General features: G+C 44.7%; 1 protein-coding gene across 3 annotated transcripts in view; it reads left to right on the forward strand.

The window, feature by feature from the left end:
* Positions 1 to 15,958: 15,958 nt before the first annotated feature.
* The window catches only part of ATP2B4 (ATPase plasma membrane Ca2+ transporting 4), a 125,998-nt gene continuing 124,057 nt past the window's right edge, over positions 15,959 to 17,899 (forward strand). For all 3 annotated transcript variants that reach the window (XM_033919418.1, XM_033919413.1, XM_033919417.1), the window contains exon 1: positions 15,959 to 16,135. The gene's annotated coding sequence lies outside the window, so the exon portion shown is untranslated. The remainder of the gene's footprint in view (positions 16,136 to 17,899) is intronic.

The raw sequence follows: 17,899 nt of genomic DNA on the forward strand, positions 1-17,899 counted from the left end.
TGTGTACCAGGGAGAGCCTTTTCTCTGTAGGATCTATGGAGCCAAAATTCAAAGCCATTTCACCAGCCAGAAACAGCTCCTGCCGGCTTCAGTCACTTGTTTGGGGCTATTTTAAGATCTTTGCAGAATTTTAGATTGATTTCACTGATTTTGGCACAAGGTAAATAGGAATTTGACTGGCTCCAACACTTCTGAAAAGTCCAAAAGAACTAACCCCCCTTTTTACAAAACCGTAGCGTGATTTTTAGCGCTGGCCATGCCGGTAACAGCTCCAATGCTCTATGAGTGATGGAGCTGCTACCACCACGGCTGGCGCTTAAAACCACGCTAGGGTTTTGTAAAAAAGCGGGGAGTAAGAGCAGAAGCGAGTTTAAGATACTTTTTTAGACAAGCATTTGGGGTTCATCGGGTTGGGGTTGGGGGGAGGCGAGCTCTAGCAATTCTGGACAACATGATTCTGTTTGGTTTTCAGGTTGATGGAGTCTTGGACGCATGCCATGTCTTTTCTATTAGGGTGAATCATTTTTTAATTGTAAACCACTGATTCCTCTGTCAAGTTTTAATAAAATTTAAGTGCATAAGTGCCACCAAATAACCAGCTTTGAGGTTAGTAATCTGGGGTTGTGTTCAATGAAATTGGACCAATGAAAGGAGTAACCTGGTGGTTCGTGAAGCAGCCTTTGATCCTGGGCAAGTCATCTCAAGTTTCAAGGGGATTTAAAATGTCCTCCATCACTCAATCAGGCTTCTGCTTCCAACGGATAAAACGAGGTTAGAGGAACAGAAAACTCAGACGACGACGAACGGGAACAAGTGGAAAAAGGGGAAGAACTACAATATTCTACGAAAAGAGAACAAATAGGGGGGTAGCGATAGGAGGGGCCCTAACCCTCCATCGCCCCAGGCAGTGGCACAGTGAAGGTGAGAGGTGCCCAGGGTCATGGTGCCCTTCCCCCACAAACTCCATCCCCGCCCCCTTCCTGCCATGCATATGCCGTTTTCCTTCCCCCGTACCTCTGTAACGAGCAGCAACTCCCAAGCTACGGTTGTGCTAGCGTTGGCTCTTCCTCTGACGTCACTTTCTAGGCACGTGTCCAGGAAGTGACATCAGAGGAAAAGCTGACGCTGGCATGACAGCAGCTTGGGGGTTGCTGCTCGCACCAGAAACGTTACAGAGGTACGGGGAAGGGACGCAGCGCGAGTACTAGGAACAGAGAAAGGAGCAGAGAAAGGATTAGCAGCTAAGTGATGGATATAGCCCTTAACCAGAAAGAGCTAGACACATGCCAACATTGCATAGCCATGAAGAATGCCAGTGGTGCCACCCTCCACCTCTATCAGAATTTGGCTGGACGACTCCTATTCCGGGAGAGCCGCTAGCCTCACGCTATCCCTCTCCTAAAGTCACTTCAGTTCAATTCAAACTCCCTCTTACTGACCTACAAATGCACACACTCAGTTGCCCCTGATCCCCCTGGGAAGTCCCTCCTATCTGTGCCCTTCTCTTCCTCTGCCAACTCCAGCCTCTGTCCCTTTTACCTGGCTGTGCTCTATGCTCGAATCCCAATGGTGGGTTCAGTCTCTGGCAGTGTTTAAGGCCCAGTTAAAAGCCCACCTCTTCGAGACTGCTTTCAGCTCCCAACTCCTCTCACCTTGGGTTCTGCATTCCTAACCCTATCTGTCCAATTTGGATTGTAACCTCTTCCGAGCAGGGACCATCTATTAAAAGTCAAAATGTACAGCACTTTGTATGCCTTTCAGTGCCATAGAAGTGATAAATAGTCATACTACCTTGAGCTATCAATGAAAAGATGTGTGATGCAGTGGCAGGACAGATCTCCTCATGGCTTTTTACAAACCACCTTTCATTAAACCCTCCAAAATCTAAAGCTTTACTATTCACAACATCTCCGTTAATACTATCAAAAGTTCCCATTCAACTCTCGACAACACTAAAGATTCTCGGAGTCACTTTTGACTCAAAATTTACGTAGTTATGATCAACTTTGCCTTATTTGCTCTATATCTCATCTCCTACTCCCTTCGGCTATTAATATTCTCTAGTAATCAGTACATTGGATTACTGCAGTTCATTATACTACGGAGCTAGACAAAAAGATCTGCGTTGCCTCCAACTTGCACAAAATACTGTAATAAAATGAATAACAGGAAAAAAGAAAGTTGACCATGTTATACCGTTGTTGAAATTGGCAGACGGGTTACCGATAAAATATCACTTAACATATAAAATCATATTTGGGGGTTTAAAACATGCTATAATCAATCACCACCATACCTGGATAATTACTTTACAGCAAAACCTTTTAGTGATTCCATCAATCAGGCAAATCGTATATTCATCCACTAGAGATCGTTCCTTTGCAGTCACTGATCGTCAACTTTGGAACGCTCTTCCAAATTACAAAATCTTGAACGCTTTAAAACATTCTTCAAAACTTTTCTGTTTACAGATGCAAAGGACCAATGAACTATATAGGATGCAGGAGACACATCAGACCTGACCTGAAGCAATAAGCACACAATCAGCTTTTAATTCTTATACCATAGAAACATAGAATATGACGGTAGAAAAGGGCTATAGCCCATGAAGTCTGCCCACTCCAATGACCCACCCCCCTGACTTTACTCCCCTAGAGATCCCATTTTCTCTTAAAATCTGACATGCTATTGGCCTCAATCACCTGCAGAGGTAGACTGTTCCAATGATCGACCACCCTTTCTGTGAAGAAGTACTTCCTGGAATCACCATGAAACTTCCCTCCCCTGGATGCCCTCTGGTGGTCGAGGGCCCTATAGGACAGAAGATATCATCTTCTACCTCGATACGGCCCGTAACATACTTAAACGTCTCAATCATGTCTCCCCTCTCTCTTCGTTCCTCAAGTGAGTACAGCTGCAATTTATTTAGCCTTTCTTCATACGTGAGATCCCTGAGCCCTGAGACCATCTTGGTGGCCATTCGCAGCACATCTTTCCGGTAGTGTGGTCTCCAGAATTGAACACAATACTCCAAATGAGGTCTCACCATGGATCTGTACAGCGGCACTATCACTTCAGGTCTCCTGCTGACAAAACCACTTGATTGGCAGCCTTCATGCCATCGCTAATGATCACCCCTAAATCACGTTCCGCCGTGGTCCTAGCCAAGGTCTCACCATTTAGTGTGTAAGTTCTGCATGGATTTCTCTTACCCAGGTGCATTACTTTACACTTTTTAGCATTGAAGCTGAGCTGCCAAGTCGATGACCACTGTTCCAGTAGTAGTAGGTCCTGCGTCATACTATTTTTCTTTCTTTTACTACTGATATTGTAGTTCTTTTTTTTATTTATTTATTTATCATTTTTCAATTAATATATCAAGTATAAACTTGTACAGAAAGGTAAAATTAGGCAAAAAATAAAATATAATGCGGATCACAATATAATACAGAACAAAACGGATGATTATCTGTTATCATAACACAAATATCCATAAACATATACATATACATACATATATAGCTTAACTTTAACTTAAGTCCTCATCTAATCCAAGATGTAGAATCGGCGAAAAATATAAGAAATTACAAAATAGCAATCTATAAGATTAAGGATTGTATAGGCTGATCTAGAAGGTCATATAATCAAAGAGTACTCATATCTCTCCTCCTTTTTTCAGGGGAGCCATTGACAAGAAGGCTATGAGTTGACTAGGTTCAAAGAATACATATTTTTGTATTTGATGCAATATCACACATTTACATTCTTGGGAATGTACCTTACTCTCCAACTGAAACAATTGGGGCTTAACAGATTTTGCTAGATCCACTACGAGATCCCAAATTGCCTCAAGAGTTACCTCTTGGGGTTTCTTTAATTTAATAAGAGGTTCTGATATTGTAGTTCTATCTTTTAATTTTATGCAAACCGAATAGATGTTCTCCCATTGCGATATATCAAGTGCAAAATAAACTTGGAAATGTAGATGCAGTGTGCCAAGGGCAGCCAGGAAGGGAATTGCTGTGACACATTGTCAAGATCCTGTTCTGGGGCAGGGAACCAGCAGAGACAAGAGTCATCAGCTCTGCAAATGCTTAACGTACATGAATTCAAGGAAGCTTGGGACAAGTACGTAGGATACGGGAGAGGAAGGGACAGTAGGTGGCATGGATGGGCAGACTGGTTGGATTACATGGGCTTTCTCTGTTTCTGTGAAATTCCCTAATCCCTTACTTGTCCTGTTTGTCTCTCTTGAATAGATTGAAGGCTCTGAGAGTAAGAGCTGCCACACTGGGACAGACTGCAGGTCCATCAAGCCCAACAGTGGCCAGCCCAGGTCACGATAACCTGGCAAGATCCCAAAGAGTCAAACAGATTTTAGACTGTAGGGACTGTTGCATATGTCATCCCTCTACAGAAAAAAATTAGTAGTATTAATACAGTAAGATAAGAAGAAAATCAATGCCTTCAAATGACGGTGCTGGAAAGAATACTGATTATACTATGGATTAATTGAGAAACAAATCAATCAATATTAGAAGAGATCAAACCTAAGCTTTCCTTGGAAGCTCAAATGACAAGATTCTGACTTTCATACTTTGGGCACATCCTGTGAAGAGAAAAATCATTAAAGAGAGACTTCGGTGCAAAAGAGGAAGACAAGATCGATACAATAATAAGAGCTACGGATGCTACTCTATTAACGATGAGCCAACTGAATGAGAACCGAACACAGTTCAGGGCAATTACGCCCAGGGTCACGGCTAACTTGACAGCACTTAACCACAACAGATCAAAATGAGAAATGATATGTGAAGCAGAGAGAAAGAGGGATACTAGAGCACTGATCCCACAAAACTCTACCAGATACGATGCAACATTGTTTCTTGAAAGCGTCCATTCAAAGTGGTTCTCTTGAGCTTCTGTAAAGGTGTTACAATACAGAGTTAGCATTTTCAATGCAGACACATTTATACCATAATCAATCATCCCACATATAATACTAGTATCGTGTACTATGTTCATACTAAATCCTGTTCAATGTTGTGTTCCTAGTGAGGACCAGCCAGCTATCTCCTCTGTGTTGCTTTATTAGGTAAAGTAGTCTTTGAAGAGGATGGTTTTTATCCCTTTCTTGAACTTTCCGGTGTCCATTTCTCGCTTTAATTCCTTCGGAAGGGAGTTCCACCACCTTGGAGTTATCACTGAGAACATTCTTGTCCTAACGCTTTTGTATTTGATGTCTCTGAAGGAGGGTATTTCCAACAGGTATTCTTGGAAGGAGCGCAGGGCGCATGCTGGTGTATGGTAATGTAGTCTGGCCACTAGATATTGCAGTTTCAAGAGATGAACAATTTTGTATGTCAGCAACAAGATCTTGAATTTCACCCTGCTTTCAATCAGGAGACAGTGTTTATATATTTATTTATTTATAATCCGCCTTTATAAATAGCTTCTATAACATAACCATTTCACATGACATGATCGACATCCATAAAATCAGAATAACTGTAGAATTGCCAACTCATCTTTTTCATTACAAGCATCAGCAATAGAATTACAAGATGGTTCCAGAATCATTACAAAACTCAGGCAAAACAGGTGACATCTCAACAACTTTTTAAATTCACTTATCCTTCCCTGTTGCCTAATGTAAGATGGGAGTTTATTCCACTCTTCTGGCGCTGCTCTGTTTCCAACCGAAAATTTCAGTAGCTTCAATTTTCCTAGCAGAAATCTTGTTGCTGTGTTTTGTACCCTTTGAATCTGCCCAGCAGGATTGCATTGCAGTAGTCTAAAGAGTGGGAGTGCCAGGATTGGACATTGCTTGATGGGTGAGGTAGGGATTAAATCCTCTAACCCAGTAGAGTTCGCCATAAGCATGTTTCACGATGCGTTCGATCTGTAACATCATGTCTAGGTTTGGCCATACTCCTCAGTTCCTCACCCCTTACGTAGATGATTTCATGATATTGCCGTTCAGAGTCAGTTGGTATCTCGGACTATTTCCTCCCCAATTAGAAGTTGTTCCATTTTATCCTTGTTACTTAATAGTCCATTGTTTGGAACCATCTGGAGATTTTCTCTAGACCTGTCTTGATCCAGTATTTAGTCTTTGCATCCTGTTTCTTCAGCGGGATGATCAGTTGGATATCAAACTCTGTCATTTGAAGCTGAGCTTCTTCTGCAGAGTTCCATTTTTAGACTCATATGACCTTCTGTGATATCCTTATCTCACGCTTCTCTTATGAGCCAGTTGGGTTTTCAAGCTATCCTTAATGAATAGCATAAGGCAAATTTGCTTATAATACAGGTGCCTGGCATGCAAATCTGCCTCATGCATATTCATTAGGGATAGATTGAAAACCTGACAGACTGGGGGGTCCCCCAGGACAGGTTTAAGAACACTGCATCAGAGCATTACAACACACTCCAACTGACTCATGCCTCCAAGCAGATCAATCTTTCTCATATAATCCTAGATGATCCTTGTGGATACAGGACAGGTGGGCTCTAAAGGAACAAGCAGTTCCATGGCCACAGGGACATTTTGGTTCACCATGGTGTTTTCCATCTTATATCCAAACCTTCTGAGGTGCATAAATCTAGCATTACATACAGAAACCTAGAATATTGCTAAAAGAAAAGCTGGAATAAAGGTGCAGCCAAGGTAGGGTTACCATATGGCTCCAGAAAAAGAAGGATGGATTGAGACATCCAGGTTTTACTTCCATTGCTTTCAATGGAAGTAAAACCCAGATATCCCAATCCAGCCTCCTTTTTCTGAAGCCATATGGTAACCCTAAGCCAAGGACTAGGTGATTACCAGAAGTCTAGTCTCAATGTCTCCAGTGGGCATTAAGAAAATCAGCGAGAATCCACTTCTTTTTCCCAACACCCTTCTATATAATGATAGATTCTGTGCAGGGGTGGCTCAGAAAGCAAATAGAATGTTAGGAATTGTCAGGAAAGGAATGGAAAACAAGGATGAAAATATTATCATGCCCTTGTATCGCTCTATGGTACGGCCGCACTGTGAATACTGTGTGCAGTTCCAGTCGCCGTATCGCAAAAAAGATAGAGAGGAATTAGAAAAGGTACAGAGAAGGGTGACAAAAATGATAAAAGGTTTGGGACAACTTCCCTATGAGGAAAGGCTAAAGCAGCTAGGGCTCTTCAGCTTGAAGAGACGGCTCAGGGGTTAGGGTTATGATAGAGGTCTATAAAATAATGAGTGGAGTGGAAAGGGTAGATGTGAATCGCTTGGTCACTCTTTCCAAAAATACTACGACTAAGGGGCATGCGATGAAGCTACTAAGTAGTAGATTTAAAACAAAGGGCCCATTTGATCAAGCCGCACTAAAGGCTTTTAGTATGAGCCTGCTTGGTAAATCCTTGAAGCTCATAGAATTCCTATGAGCGTCAACGCACTTATCTCACTGGCCCGTGCTAAAAACCTCTAGCGCAGCTTGATAGAAGAGGGGGAAACTGGAGAAAATATTTTTTCACTCAATGAGTAATTCAACTCAAATTCATTGCTGAAGAATGTGGTGAAAGCAGATAGCTTAGCAGGGTTTAAAAAAAAAAAAAAGGTTTGGCTCAACTTCCTAAAATGAAAGTCCAGAAGCCATTATTAAGATGGATTTAAGGAAATCCAGTGCTTATTCCTAGGATAAGCAACATAAAATTTGTTTAGCTCTTTTGGGATCTTGGCCACTGTTGGAAACAGGATACTGTGCTTGATGGACCTTCAGTCTGTCCCTATATGGCAACTTTTACGTTCTTATCTTCTTAACTTTTATGTTTTCACACTCAGCTATGATACTTTGCTAAAAAGACATTTCATGTTGTCTGTTTTATTGAAATAGAACAATAAATCAGTACTATAGTAAGGGAGGAGGGAGGAGGCCTACCCCGGGGGCCATCTTCCTTGGGGTGCCGGCAACCCTCCTCCTCTCCGCTCCTCTTTCCCCTGCTTCTTTTTAACTTTGGCGTGAGCAGCCATCAACTTACTGCCCACGTCGGCTTCGGCGCTCTCTCTGATGTCACTTCTGGGACCTATGCTAGTGCTGAAGTTAAAAAGGTACTGGGAAGGGGCGGGCACGCACAAGGGGGGTGGGAGAGAGGCACCACTTACCCTTATGACTATAGTCTCCAATATGCTTATTCTAACGAGGAACGCAAGATAATACCACACAAGTCATTATAGCGCAGGGGTGTCAAAGTCCCTCCTCGAGGGCCACAATCCAGTCTGCTTTTCAGGATTTCCCCAATGAATATGCATGAGATCCATTTGCCCTTGAGGAGGGACTTTGAGATCCCTGGTATAGCGCAAGACAATAGCACGCAGGACTTTATAAAGCAAGGTAAATTGTCCCCCGAGTCTTGCATTGAAAACACTAAAATAGACGCACTGCCTATTTTATTTGGATGTCTAAGAACTAAGATGATCACCGACCCCCCCCCACCATATAAATCAGAATAAAAACGTACATACCTGCCTCTGGAACATCAGCACCTGGCTTAGGAAAGCCTAGCAGAGCTGCACAGAGGTGGCTTAAGCAGACTGGGGGTCCATAGAGGACCCAGGCCAATAAGCCACTCGAAACATGCGCACCCCCCAAAACCCTATTGTACTGCTATTAAGATGCCACCTCCAGCCATACGAGGCTATTGGGGTGGTAGACATGGGGGGGCTCACCATGACCTATAAGGGAGTTGTGGTGAGATGTTTTTGTGAAGTTCGCAGCAGTTCCCTGTAAGGTGCCCCTCTGCTCTGGGTGTCCAATTCCATTACTTTGCTGACCCCACCCATGTCCAAAAGGTTTTGTTCTGAGTGTTTTTGACTTGGACAAATTTTTGGACGAGAATATGGTATAAAAATAGACGACTTAGCGGGCTGGATGGAGAAGTAGACGATTCTCGAAAAAAAGAAATATTTTAGACGTATTTTTCGAGAATGGACTTTTCTCGTGGCCGACTTTGGAGGACTAGCAACTTAGGCCCAAAATGGACTTAGACGTATTTTTTGATGATGCCCCTCCACGTCTATTAATATTAGACCCTAGTAGGTATCAAGTTACGATAAAAACTTGTATCGTAAACTTGTACGGAAATTGTAACCCGTTCTGAGCTTTTTGGGGACAAGGGGATAGAAAATGAATTTAATAAATAAATGGAGGCTCCCAGTTATAGAGCTGCCTCCTAAGAGGTACTTCGCTAAACAGAAACATGTTTAGACCCCAAGGGATGAGTTCAATCTACAAAGAAACGTAGGCACCTGTTTCATTTGCAAAATTCTAGTGTGACAGGTCAGATGCACGATGTCAATGCCTTTGTTAATGATTCTAAGATTTGATCATCTCTGTGCATAAGTACCCACCTCACCCACTCCCTACCCACACTCCACTCATGCAAATGCCCACCTGCAAATTATGAGCCATCGCATCCAGAACAGCACAGCTGGAAAACACTTCATTACGTGCAGATGTGTTCACATACACTCATAAATGATTAAAACACTGGCATTTCCACACTGTCTTTCAGCCTTCTATAGATCTAGGTGGGCTCCTCAGAAAATGACCCCTAAGTCTCCTGTGGATGGTGCAGTTTGATGAGAGTTTGGCACCAGCAAGTTGGAGTGGGTTCATGTTCACCTGGCAGCCTGGGCACAATATCTGCTCTGTACCCAGGTCTATGGGAAATCTGTGCCACCTCTCAAGAAAGGAACAGATGCGCCCACACGTCATGTTAATTTCAGGCTGCCAGGTACATTTGTACATGAAACCCTAAACTCCTCCAGCCAAGACTTTGTTCTTTCCTCTCTCTGGAAACCTATAATAGAGCTATCAAACACCCATTTCAAAGCACTAAAAACTAGAAAACCTGACCCTGCAACATTATACCTTAAATTGGCCATACAAAGCATCAGACATGAAGACCCCACCCTATTAACGTAAAAGAAACATTGAGATCAACCTGGAAAGTCTCAAGAAGATGATTACTTTCAGCAGAGGGCAGCGTGACTTTTGCTGGGGGGTTTTATCTGCATATCTGTCCTGTGTCCTACACAGTATATAACGGCAGGTAAAAGAGCTGAACGGTCATATCTGGTTTGCCCAGCAAGGTAAGCAAAGTTCAATCTAGCACTGAGCAGGTTGCACTTCTTCATGACTAAACACTGAGGGCTAGATTTAAAAAAAACCCAACAACGCTAATAAACCGACGGGCTGCTAATTGTCGCCGTTATAGTAGTGACTGTAAAAAAGTGAGTCATTCTCCAAAAAATACTCATGCAAATGAGAGTAGCAAAGTCTCGCTAAATTTGGTTACTGTGATGGGCACATGCACAGAATAAATGAGAAAAAACCCACAACAGCGGGAGAGATGCCCAATGTCTCATGCTGCCCCCCCTCCCCCCTCCTCTCAGCAGCGAGAGAGATACCTAATGTCTCCCCGCTGCCAAACACCCCCCCAACTCCTCTCAGCGATGGGAGAGATGCCCAATGTCTCATGCTGCACCCCCCCCCCCGACTCTTCTCAACAGTGAGAGAGATAACCAATGTCTTCTGCTGCCAAACCACACACCCCCAACTCCTCTCGGCAGCGGGAGAGATGCCCAATCTTTTCTGCCCAACCGACATCCCCCCAACTCCCCTCGACAGTAGGAGAGTTGCCTACATTCTCCTGCCACCACACAACCCCCTCCCTGTGCCTCCAATGACCTCCCCTTACCTTATTTTCAGATAGCTAGCCAGAGGGATGCCTACTCCCTCTGGCCAGCTGGACCACCTCTTCAAAATGGTGGGCCTTCCCCTCCCAGGTGCATCCTGGGATGCACCGGGGAAAGGCCTGAGGCTCTGATTGGCCCAGATGTTTAAGGCCTCTCCTATGAGTGGGGCCTTATGCGTCTGGACCAATCAGAGCCTTAGGTCCCCTCCCCGGATGCATCTGGGGAGGGGCCTAAAGCTCTGATTGGCCAGGAAACATAAAGACTCACCCATAGGAGGGGCCTAAGGCTCTGGTTGGCCCAGATGCATAAAGCCCCACCCATTTTGAAGAGGCGGGCCAGCTGGCCAGAGGGAATAGGCATCCCTCAGGCCAGCCATCTGAAAATAAGTTAAGGGGTGGTTGTCTTAGGCACGGGGAGGGGGTTGCATGGCGGCAGGAGAGCGTGGGCAACTTTCCCGCTACCGAAGGTAGTTGGGTGGAGTGTCAATTGGGCGGGAGAGATTGGGCATCTCTCCCACTGCTGGGGTGGGGGGGGAGAGTGTCGGTTGGTGGCGGGAGAGACAGCATCTCTCATGCTGCCAAAGGGGGCTATAATGCAGTCGGAACACACACCACAAGATGCACTTTTTAACATTGCTGTCACTGTACCAGCACCCCCAGACAAGTCGCTGATTTTTGTCACCAAATGCCGACGCCGCTCTTGAAGGATGGCTTTGCGATTTTGAAGAATCCACCGGAGTACTCATTTCAGTGTTGAACAGCCCATTTGCATGGCAGTGCTGGAGATTGCTAGAAAGCTCGCTAAAGACCGAGACAGGCCCTTTTGAGAATCATGCAGGCTAAACCATTGGAAACCAGTTTAGGACTGCATTAAAGTTTTGAGAATCTGGCCCTAACATCCTAAATACGGCAATCAACAGTTCACCACCTACCAGCCCTATATAGAAAGTTGTATATAAGGATAGAAGGAGTTTGATGACATTTCATGCTCAATTTCCAACAGTGGCCAATCAAGGTGACAAGTACCTGGCAAGATCCTACGGAGATTTTATGCTGCTTATCTTAGAAATAAGCAGTGGATTTCCCCATCTTAATAAAGGCTTATGGACTTTTGTTTCAGGAAATTATTCAAACCTTTTTTTAACCCTGCTAAGCTAACTGCTTTCAATAAATTCTCTGGCAGTGACTTCCAGAGTTTAATTACACATTGAGTGAAGAAATATTTTCTCTGGTTTGTTTTAAATCTACTACTTAGTAGCTTCATCACATATCCCCTAGTCAGTACTTTTGGAAAGCGAAAAACAAGCGATTCAGATCTACCCTTTCCACTCCACTCTTCTCCGCTTTAGCCTTTCCTCATAGGGAAGTCATCCCATCCCTTTTATTATTTTAGTCACCTTTCTCTGTACCTTTTTGTAATTCCGCTATATGTTTTTTTTGAAATGCAGTGACAAGAATTGCACCCAGTATTTGAGGTGCGGCCATACAAGTTCATTCTAACATTTTCCTCTTTGTTTTCCATTCCTAACATTCTATTTGCTTTCTTAGCTGCTGTTGCACTTTGAGCTGAGGGTTTCAACGTATCCTCAACAATGACACCTGGATCCTTTTCCTGGGCAGAGACTCCTAACACCGAACCCAGCATCACATAGGTATAGTTTGGGTTCCTCTCTCCCACATGCATCACTTTGCACTTGCTCACATTAAATGTCATCTACCATTTTGATGCCCAGTCTACCAAGGTCCTCTTGCAATTTTCCTAATCCTCTTGTGATTCAACAACTTTGAAGAACTTTGTGTCATCATCAGATTTAATGATCTCACTAGCTATTCCCACCTCTTGATCTTTGATGAATATGTTACAAAGCAGCGGTCCCAGCTCAGACCCCAATTCTTAATCCATAATTGGTCAGACCCCACAATGCAAATGTAAAGAGCCTTAGCCTATAGGGAAAGGAAGAGATAGTAGATGCTGCAGATGGGCCATTTGGCCTTTATCTACTATCATGCTTCTATGTTTCTATGGAGAGGGAGGGACAGAGGGAAAGGGAGGAGATGGTGCCTATGAATGGAAGGGAAAGAAACTAGATAGACTAAAGGAGGAAGAAAAATGGAAGAAAGTTGAATGTGAAAGATGCATATAGGACATGAAGTGAAGAAGGAAAAAAGGAAATAGTGAGACAGGAAAGAAAAACCAGAGATATGGAATGAGCTGATTAGAAAGGTGAAATCACCAGACAACAGAGATAAAATCAATCATTTTATTTTTAGTTTAGTAATTGAAATGCTAGTTTTGATCATTTGCATCTGCTGTCTATATATTGCACTGTCCAGGAGGAAATGTAAGGGGGATGGTTTATGTGATTAAAACATTTAATCAATGTAGAGTCCTAGTTTTTACTGAGTTTTAATTGCAGTATTTTATATAAGTTGAAGTAATTGAAGCTCCTTTTAGCAGTGTGGCATAATCTAGAAGGACCATCATGAAGGTTTGAGCATCCTCAGTGCTTGGGGATGAGAATGACATGGATAGGATGAATCTGCTCTAATCTACAGAGACGTTTATTTCTTAACCACTGAAGAAATGGGAGGACGAATAAAAAATAACTCCTCATATCTTTGTAGCATTGTGATGCCATAAGAACATAAGAATAGCTTTACTGGGTCAGTCCAATGGTCCATCAAGTCCAGTAGCCCATTTTGATGGTGGGCAAACCAGGTCCCTAGTACCTGGCCAAAACCCAAAGAGTAGCAAATTCCAGAATCCCAAAGAGTAACAAAGGATTCTAGAACCACATAGAGCAGGGGTAGGGAACTCAGTCCTCCAGAGCCATATTCCAGACGGATTTTCAGGATTTCCCCAATGAATATGCACTGAAAGCAGTGCATGCAAATAGATCTCATGCATATTCATTGGGGAAATCCTGAAAATCCGACTGGAATACGGCTCTCGAGGACCAGAGTTCCCTACCCCTGACATAGAGTATCAAGATTCCATGTAGAATCTCAAAGAATAGCAAAATCCTGGAACCCCAAAGAGTAGCTACATTATGGAACCTCAAAGAGTAGCAGCATTGCATGCAGAATCTCAAAGATAGCAAGATTCTGGAACCCCAAAGAGTAGCTACATTCTGGAACCTCAAAGAGTGGCAGCATTGCATGCAAAATCTCAAAGATAGCAAGATTCCGGAACCCCAAAGAGTAGCTACATTCTGGAACCTCAAAGAGTGGCAGCATTGCATGCAAAATCTCAAAGATAGCAAGATTCCAAAACCCCAAAGAGTAGCATCATCACATGCAGAATCTCAAAGATAGCAAGATTTCGGAACCCAAAGAGTACCTACATTCTGGAACCCCAAAGAATAGCAGCATGGCATGCAGAATCTCAAAGATAGCAAGATTCCGGAACCCCAAAGAGTAGCTACATTCTGGAACCTCAAAGAGTGGCAGCATTGCATGCAAAATCTCAAAGATAGCAAGATTCCAAAACCCCAAAGAGTAGCATCATCACATGCAGAATCTCAAAGATAGCAAGATTTCGGAACCCAAAGAGTACCTACATTCTGGAACCCCAAAGAGTAGCAGCATGGCATGCAGAATCTCAAAGATAGCAAGATTCCGGAACCCCAAAGAGTAGCTACATTCTGGAACCTCAAAGAGTGGCAGCATTGCATGCAAAATCTCAAAGATAGCAAGATTCCAAAACCCCAAAGAGTAGCATCATCACATGCAGAATCTCAAAGATAGCAAGATTTCGGAACCCAAAGAGTACCTACATTCTGGAACCCCAAAGAGTAGCAGCATGGCATGCAGAATCTCAAAGATAGCAAGATTCCGGAACCCCAAAGAGTAGCAGCATGGCATGCAGAATCTCAAAGATAGCAAGATTTCGGAACCCCAAAGAGTAGCTACATTCTGGAACCTCAAAGAGTAGCAGCATGGCATGCAGAATCTCAAAGATAGCAAGATTCCGGAACCCCAAAGAGTAGCAGCATTGCATGCAGAATCTCAAAGATAGCAAGATTCCGGAACCCCAAAGAGAAGCTACATTCTGGAACCTCAAAGAGTAGCAGCATTGCATGCAGAATCTTAAAGATAGCAAGATTCCGGAACCCCAAAGAGTACCTACATTCTGGAACCCCAAAGAGTAGCAGAATGGCATGCAGAATCTCAAAGATAGCAAGATTCCGGAACCCCAAAGAGTAACAGAATTGCATGCAGAATCTCAAAGATAGCAAGATTCTGGAACCCCAAAGAGTAGCAGCATTGCATGCAGAATCTCAAAGATAGCAAGATTCCGGAACCCCAAAGAGTAGCAGCATGGCATGCAGAATCTCAAAGATAGCAAGATTTCGGAACCCCAAAGAGTAGCTACATTCTGGAACCTCAAAGAGTAGCAGCATGGCATGCAGAATCTCAAAGATAGCAAGATTTCGGAACCCCAAAGAGTACCTACATTCTGGAACCTCAAAGAGTAGCAGCATGGCATGCAGAATCTCAAAGATAGCAAGATTCCGGAACCCCAAAGAGTAGCAGCATGGCATGCAGAATCTCAAAGATAGCAAGATTTCGGAACCCCAAAGAGTAGCTACATTCTGGAACCTCAAAGAGTAGCAGCATGGCATGCAGAATCTCAAAGATAGCAAGATTCCGGAACCCCAAAGAGTAGCAGCATGGCATGCAGAATCTCAAAGATAGCAAGATTCCGGAACCCCAAAGAGAAGCTACATTCTGGAACCCCAAAGAGTAGCAGCATTGCTACCGATGCCTGTCACAATTCTTGGAAAATTGCTTGCTTTTGTTGACATTATGTCCTAGTCTAGTATTTCTCACTCCTGCTCAGAAGCGAAATCCCAGTCCGGGTCTTACTGCCAGCTCCTTTGAACATTCCTGGAGTGTTCTTTGTCTTTCTAGCATCAGTGATGAATGGGTCTACTACTACTACTACTAGTAATTATTCTCGAGCGCTGGCGGAGGTACGCGGCGCTGTACAGAGTCACTGCCTCGCTATCTAACCAATCAAGACAGATGGGGGGGGGGGGGTTTGCAGAGGCGTTTTTGCCGGGCTCCCCCTTCTGCTGCAGTACTGCAGCGAGATCTCCGCATGCACGACTGCAGCTCTTTGGCTGAATCGGTGCATCGGGGGTGGGGGGGGCCGCTCCCCCTCCCCGCCGCAGTTCCCCCTTAAGGCGGGGCGGCCCCCGGGCTTCCTTAAGGGCGGGGGCGGGCCTCCGGCCGGGCCCCGCCCGCCTCTGCAGTCCGCGTGACTGGCACTTTCTGCAGCTGGTGGCGCGCGCGCGCTGCCTGCAGTCCCGGACCGCGCGCCGCTCTCTCCCCGCCGGGGACCTGCAGTGAGCACCGAGCACGGCCCCGATCGGCTCCCGCCGCAGCTCTCCTCGCCTGGGTAAGTGGCCGGGGGTCTTGGCAGCAGGGCGGGGGAGGCCAGCTGAGCCCTGCCCCCTCCCAGGAACTTTGCTGGCCCATTAAGAGCCCTTCTGAGGGTGGCTTCATGTGCCCACATGGCAGCCAACTTTTCCCCAATATGGGGGGGGGGGGGGGGGGGGGAGCTGAAATGGATAGGGGAAAATCAGCCCTTAACTGGCTGCTTGACTTGCCCCTACCACCAGGGGCAGCCGTGGGCTGGACAGTTAGGATTGCAGTGTGAGAGCTACCAGGTTAGATGGCAAACCATCTGCTGCCCCCCTCCCCTCCACAATTTCAATCTGCTCTGACCTTCTCTTGCCCTTGACTTCAGACACTGAATCCCCTGCCCAGTCTGCTCTGACTTTCTTGAAACTCTCTTTTCCAGGCTGCAGTGGTGGCTTTCTGATGCACTCAGCCTTTCCCCATGCCATGAGGACCGACTTTAATGGGGTCTTTTATTGCAATGCCTTTTTGAGGTTTCTTACAAGCATCAGGTGTACTGAACTTGCATTTGCTGAGCACTTCCAAGCCATAGCAATCACTAAAACAGATCCCATGAATCACTCATTAATACTGCTGTGGCCTAAGCGTTAGCCCTGACAAGGTTTTTCTATGCCAAGGGATGGTTTGACCCTCAAAGGACTTAGGACCAGGCTTCATTTCCCATCCATCCCGCTGTAAACAAAGGGTGCAGGGATGCTTGGCAAAGCTCATGCACCATCTAATTCACACATAAAGAATTTGCAAGTATGATTGCATATTGATTACTGCAGAGCTGGAATTTGTCCGTTCTGACGCTGTTTCTCAGGCACTGCTTCAGTGGCCATCTGTTTCTGATCACATTGCTTTTCCGAAAAATGGGAATGCTGAACGCTGGGTTTCACCTCCCATCCTAGGGTTTGTTCTCATCTCTTCAGGGGATGTCTTGGAATTTTCGACCACTTGTCTGCAAAGGAGGGCGTGCCTGGTACCAGTGTGAGCCCAGCACCGCAGTCTGCAGTTCCAAAGCAGGTGAGGTACCAGATGTCAGCATCTGCTTTGGCTCTCCTGATGCGAAGGAGGGAGGAACTTGTTGATGGGTATACGTGTGCTTTTTTACTATTAAACTAGCTGATACCTTGAGATGAATGAACTAGGTCTGTCTTTTTTGGCAATACGGCGTTTTTCTGCTTTTATGAGTCATTATATCGTGTAAGCTGCTGTGATCTTTGCAAGTCAGGCGGTATAGCAGGTTTTAATAAACGATAAATAATGTTAGGTGTGAAAATGAGTGTGTGTCCAATTGCTGTAAGAAGACTGGATACACTGCACTAGAAGGGACTGAAGCAACCACTCGTAGCATGACAGAAAAACGGATAGCGTAGCTGGTTTTAAGAAAGGTTTGGCCAGTTTCCCGGAGGAAAAGTCCATCGTTTCTTATTGAGAAAGACATGGGGAAGCCACTGCTTGCATGGAATGTTGCTACTCTTTGGGGATTCCGCATGGAATGTTGCTACTCTTTGGGGATTCCGCATGGAATGTTGCTACTCTTTAGGGTTCTGCTCTTTGGGTTTTGGCCAGGTACTAGGGACCTGGATTGGCCAATGTGAGAACGGGCCATTGGGCTATTCTTAGATTCTTAGTCCTGAGGCATTGAATGTTGGGTTCTCTTGTTTGGAAAGAGAGATTGTATCGAGAATTCTTAGGGGGTGCCCCTAGCTCTGGTAATGTCGGGGGACGTATTCTGGGAGATGGGGCTTAATTG

Source organism: Geotrypetes seraphini, chromosome 13 (assembly GCF_902459505.1).
Source record: "Geotrypetes seraphini chromosome 13, aGeoSer1.1, whole genome shotgun sequence".
Lineage (NCBI taxonomy): Eukaryota > Metazoa > Chordata > Amphibia > Gymnophiona > Dermophiidae > Geotrypetes > Geotrypetes seraphini.